This window comes from Adiantum capillus-veneris, chromosome 12, assembly GCF_014529385.1.
Source record: "Adiantum capillus-veneris isolate H3 chromosome 12, ASM1452938v2, whole genome shotgun sequence".
Taxonomy (NCBI): Eukaryota; Viridiplantae; Streptophyta; class Polypodiopsida; order Polypodiales; family Pteridaceae; genus Adiantum; species Adiantum capillus-veneris.
In genome coordinates this window covers 141,688,947-141,695,377 of record NC_140942.1, presented here as the reverse complement: position 1 = coordinate 141,695,377, position 6,431 = coordinate 141,688,947, and positions in this window count along the sequence as shown.

Below are 6,431 nucleotides of genomic sequence, written 5' to 3'. Positions count from 1 at the left end.
TAGCCCATGTGTCCTCAACAGATGCTCACATGGTGACTAGACTATTAAATGTACAAGAGGTCATGCCCATACAAGTTGAGAGGTCTAGGCCACAAGCCATAATCCCAAAAATCCTCCCCTTGGACTTTGGACTACATTGAAACAAGCTAAACTGAGACTTAGACACACACAAGCTAGTAGTCACATAGACTGAAGTAGTCACATAGACTAGAAGATGGTCTTGACAAATATGATGTCACACAGACTAAAGAATCCTCCCCTCAAACAAATAAGGAAGAAGACCACTCATATCTACAATACATCAATATATTCACAGGAGTGATTGGGGTGGCACAGACATGCAGATAGTTATTCTTCTCTTGATCCGAATCTTTGTCTTCTTCCTCTTCAAGGTTGATCTTGCCTTTTCCTCCTCCACTACTGCTACTACTTCTTAGACATTTTGATGGTGGATGGCCTTTGATTCTATAGTTCCTATAGAACTTGTTCTCATAGCAATCCTTAGAGAAATGCCCTGATTTGCCACATTTGTAACACTTTTTTTATTCTTGGTCCTAGTTGATGAATATGCAGTCCTAGATAATGATGCAAAGTAAGCTCCTCCATTTCTTGAGGCCTTATTTGTTTGCTTATTTTCTTATTCAATCAAATCATTGATGACATGTTTCATAGTGTGTGATGGTTCCTTTTGTTCTAACATTGTATCTACGTTATCAAAATTTTCTAGGATGGAGCTTAGGAGCATAACAACCTTATCTTCTTCTGGGATCTGACACTCAATATAACTTAACTGAGTGATGATTCTCATTAACACTAGGTTGGTAACCTAACAGGACATAAAAGTGTCCTTTCAGGGTTTTGAAAAACCTCCAAAACCATAGTAGATCCACTCATTTTGTAAAATCCTTTCATGAGGTTATAGTTCAAGGCCTACTACACATGGAAAAAATAAGAAACTTGTAAAATTTCTCATCTTTCGGTCACACCAAGCCTCCAAAGTTGATGGACCAGTACATTTTCATCAAAACAGTCATTTCTTACGTTTTGTTGCATAAAAATAAGATTAGTGATTTTTGTAGGACTTGAGATAAATTCCCTAGTTAACTTCAATGGGTTGGTGATCAGAACATATGATTACTTCTCACTCACTATTTTTTGTTTTGCCAAAAGAAATAGGTACAAAAAAGTTGAATTTTTACCATTTTGCAAACCTATCATCAAAGTTTATAGCTATAGCCACGCTCAATACAAATAATATATACATGTTTTCTTAGTTCCCTATTGTCTTTTAGGTTCATAAGGAGCCATGGAGCATGTCAAAAGAACAATACATCTCTTACCAAGGGGAATCTTGGGGACAAAGATGAAGTGCTAAATACAGCAAACATGAAAAAACTGGGTTCAACATTATGAGTTGTAGAATCCCATAGAAACTATTCAATATCTAGCCAAATTTGATCCTTATGACTAGATATGGTTACTACCTACAAAATGCATGTAGTTGTCACAAGAAACTAACAATATTGAAAAAGATATACTTGATATACTAGAATGTTTCGTTTTCTTCTATAATTGAAAAAATCAACCATCGTTGTCTACTATGCAAAATAGGGTATTAGGTGTCCCAAAACTCAAGGAATATTAGCTTTATGTTACAATAAGCGACATAGAAAATCAAAACTGCATTTGGATATCATGAAAGCCACCAAAAAAATCATAGAAGAGCTAAAATTGACTAAAAAACAGGATTTGACAATTTTGTAATTTGCTCATAACTTACAACTTTAAGATTTATTTCTCCCTAGAAGCATCAGGACATATTGAGGACTACTAAAGATAGTTATCTAGCATTATAGACCTCACAAACATGAATTCTAGAGTGGTATAGTTGCAAAAAGTTGAAAAAAGCCAAAAACATGACTCATTTTTTCACACAGTTTAGGTTGTGAAATGTTGTGCAAGGACAAGGTTAAAGATGGAATTGATATTCCAAAAAAATGGCGAGTTTTTTTCAGCTTATGAGACAAATTTCTAGACAGATAGCACCTCAAAATCCATTTTGAAACTCTTGACATAATTCAAGGAAAATGGTAACTTAACAAGACATAAAAGTGTCCCATTACCAACCTAGTGTTAACCTATTGGCGAGGCTTGAAATGTCCTCCCCTTGATTTATTGTCAATTTGTAAAGGTTGTTTTTTAGGCTAATTTTGCCACTTTTTGCACCAAAATTTTCTTCTGGGATTGTCCATGTTTGAGTTGTTGTGGTGCAATCATTAATAAAGTGCACATAATTACCATGTAATGAGGTGATAATTACTCCTAGATCTTGTTCATCTTTTTCTTGAATTTGTGCAAGATGTGCTTTAGTGAGTGTGTTGTGGCTGTGGAGGGTTTAGCCTTGCGTGGTTTAACAAAAGACCATAGTTTCTTTCTCATGAGGTACCCTCACATCTATGTCTACCAAATATGGAACCCCTCCCCATTGACTTTTGCAATCCTTTTTTCTCTTATAGTGATGCTAGATGGGTCTTAGCAATGGGTGTGAGCTAATGTCAGTGTCTATCCTCTTTACAAGGTGCACTTGACAAACTTATCTTCTTAGGTGATGAATTATTGTGAACACTTCAAGTGATTGTGCTTGGATGCAAAAATTTAAGCTTTAAATAACAAAAAAATTTAGGGAGAATGTGAGAAAAAAAGATTTTTTGAATGCTTGATGGATGGTTGCCTTTGAGCTGCTTGTTGCTGAAGCTTTGAAGATCCTCTTTGGTTGCTCGAGGAAGCCAAATTGCTTTGGATCTCTACTTTGTGTTTTTGATGAGCCCAATGGAAGATGCTTGAGGTAAGCCTTTTGAAGAAAATTCTATGGTCTCTAGCCATGTGAGAAACCCCCTTTATGATGGGACTAGCTGTTTGTTGACTTTGTGGGAATGAGCCTTTGTTTGTGGTGGGTTTAGAACCTTGAGTAAATGGCCCGTGAGAATGAATTGAAGCAATCCACCTTTGAATAGCATGTGATAGTAGGTATGCTGAGACGGGATGACTAGATGTAGGTCAAGGAAATTCACGTCGAAAGGAAGAGAGATACAGGTGAAGATCAAAATGTAGGTCATATACTCAGAATCGAACTGCAAGTTGATGGATTCTCAAAATCAAGCTGGGCAATTTGGCTGCTAGGTGCCACGATAGGGTGTGGTAGACAAAGCATAGCTCATTGAACTCAAGTCCGTGAGCAGGGCAAGGAACTGAACAACAATGTTGTGCTTTTGTGGGGAGCAACTCTTGGGTGGGCAGGGTGTAGATATTGGGCGGGTTCGGCTCCATATAATGTGAAGAATCCATGCTGATTGGGATGGTCATTTGGACTCTTGTGCAACTCACTCGTCATGTAAGCTAGGCCATGTTCCCTCACATGCTCACAGGGTGACTAGACTACTGATTGTACAAGAGGTCATGCCCATACAAGCTGAGAGGTATAAGCCAAAGGCCATAATTCCAACAAATCGTGTTCTGGTTAGAATGGTCAGCTAGATCCATGAAGAATGCCACTACAGAAACCATTAGTGTTCTTATGAAATTATCACCACTTTGTTTTTGAGGACAAAAATGTTTCTCCAAGGGGGGAGTTATGTCATGCCTTAGACCGGGCAGGACGGAGCAGTCAAGGGGTGCTATATCTTAGTAGGCTATGAGTCTATATATAGCGGGGTTGGGTGGAGATTTGCATGGTCTAGTTCACTTTTGTCTCAAAAGTAATGCCTTTTGGACTGACCAATGCACCAACAACATTCCAAAGGCTAATGAGCCATGCATTCAAAGAATAGCTGAGAAATTTCTCAGAAGTTTATATGGATGATCTTTGTGTGCATCCATCAAAAGGGGATGACCATTTTGAGCACCTCAAGTGTGTTTTTGAGAAATTCCATCTATATAGGATTTGTTTATTTCCCAAAACTTATGTATTCATGGTTCTCAAACACTTAGTCTCAAAAAAGGAATTGCAATTCATATTAAAAAGGTGGCAGTAACTGTCGAGATGCCTAGACAGATGAATGAAAAGGAAACTCAGGAATTCATGGGAGATTGTGAATATTATCATAGATTTTTCTACATATCTGCTGTCATTTTCAAACCCATTCATAGCCTTATCACTCACTTTGAATGAACTAAAGAATGTGAAGATTCATTTCAGAAGCTTAAACTTTAGCACCAATATTGAAGACTCCGGACTGGAACAAAATCTTCCATGTGCATGTGGATGCTTGAAACTTTGCTATTGGGAGCATATTAGCACAACCAAAAGAGGGAACAATGGATTTTCCTATCTCATATGCTAGCAGGAAATGAGCATAGTGAACAATAATTACACCACGGCTGAGCGAGAAGGACTAGGGATCGTCTATGCAGTTAAGAAATCCTGACATTACCTATTGGCCACGGCTGAGCGAGAAGTACTAGGGATCGTCTATGTAGTTAAGAAATCCACCAACCTTTACTCCATCTAATAAACAAGCCATACAATAGGAATGTGAAATGGTTTAGCATCAAACTGGAGTTTGATTTTACTTTGGTAGTCAAAAAGGGTACCACACATCAACGAGTAGATCAACTTTCAAGTCTCACTTTACGAGAACCTCTCAAAGGAGTTGATTTTACTTTGGTAGTCAAAAAGGGTACCACACATCAACGAGTAGATCACCTTTCAAGTCTCACTTTACGAGAACCTCTCAAAGGAGTTGATGATGATTTTCTAGATGCTTATCTGTTTGCTGTTAAAATGGTTCCAAGATGGTCCAAAGATCTTGTTTCTTTATGACTATAGCTAAAGTAAATTCACATAGCCCATTTCTAGTCACACCATGGCTAATTGAGAAATTGGCTTTGTATCAATTTTACTGGTTGGAAGGTTGTATCAAAAAAGCAAGGATGGGATTCTACTTTTGTGCATAAACCTCGAGGAACAAGCTAACTACTTAATCAAGTGCATACCACTATAATGGGGATTCATTTTGCAAAATACCAAACTTTGCAATGATTGACATGGTTTGGTGTTTATCGAACTACTATGAAAAGAGATGTTCATGCCTATGTGATCAACTGTTCTTCCCAATGCAAGAAAAGAGAAGCTATTCCATATACAATCTTGTTCTAGATATCCATTACACCTAAATGGACTAGATATCTATTGGAGTATCTAACAAATAGAAAATTTTCAAAATACATGAGCAAAAGAAGACAGAGAGAAATCAAAACTAAGGCAGCCAATTAAGCCATAATCAATACCTCTATAGATGAGGGAAGGACCAATGGAGATGAATACATTCCTATTTTGGAACAAGCACACATAGGGCTAGCAGAGTGTCATTTCTCTCATGAAACTGTGGCTAGAGTGATACTGATGTCTAGTATATGGTGGCCAACTCTATTTTCTGACGCAAAAGAAATTTTTAAACAATGTGACTTATCTTAGAGAGCAAATTTGTCGACCAGAATTGATTGCATGCTGTTTGCAGCTAGACACACCCTACGGAGAAAGATTGCTCGGTGGAAGATTATCTTTTGTAATTATTCATTTATTGAGAAAAAACCGACATTTCACATTTGTAAATATTGGGGCTTACAAAAGTTTCTAGATTGTATCCCATTTTTGACATTTAGATTGAGTAGATGGTTAAATTGGAACATTAGGGTTTGAGATTGTAAGGTATTTATACCACTTTTGACCTTAATGAAGAAACCTTTGTCATTTTTAACAAGTTCTGTCTGTGAGTGAGCGTACTGTGTACGAGAGAGAGTAAGAGTTTCATCTTGATGCTATGCGCGCAGTGGTGGTCGGAATCGAGTGCAGAGAAGTGCAGCGTGTTGCCCCCGACAAGAGCTACGCGCGGATACCTACATTGCGGGTGTACGGTCTAGTTTTGCGAGCTCGACCTACGAGCTTCATCTGGTGATTTGGTGAGCATATGTTATCTGTTTTTTCATTTCAGCATATCCACGCATTCGCATTGAGTAGAGCTACACATTAGGCACTTTAGTTTTTGGAAACGACGACCTGAAAATTTCGGCTAGACATCCTACGTGATTTTGCACCAGGTGTTTAGGGTTGGGATTTTGGTTCATGGACCTTAGAGATAGCAACCTATTGGTGTTAGTAGGGTCTCCTTCAAGTTCTCTGGCTTTTCGAGAACGTTTGATGGGTATTTGGCTCTTGGAAGCATTGTAGGAAGTCTCCTCTTATGCACTCTTGAAGGCTGTAGCTTAGACATTGGGTAGAGACCTCTGTAGGAATTAGTCAAGAGTCGGTCGAGTGTAGATTGACACCCTATGCTTGCTTCCACACGCCTGCGGGTCAAGCTTCGTCCTTAGCTGACAAATCTTGTTAGGTGAGTTCTCGCTGTGCTGACGTCCATCGCGGTGTATCTGCCAAC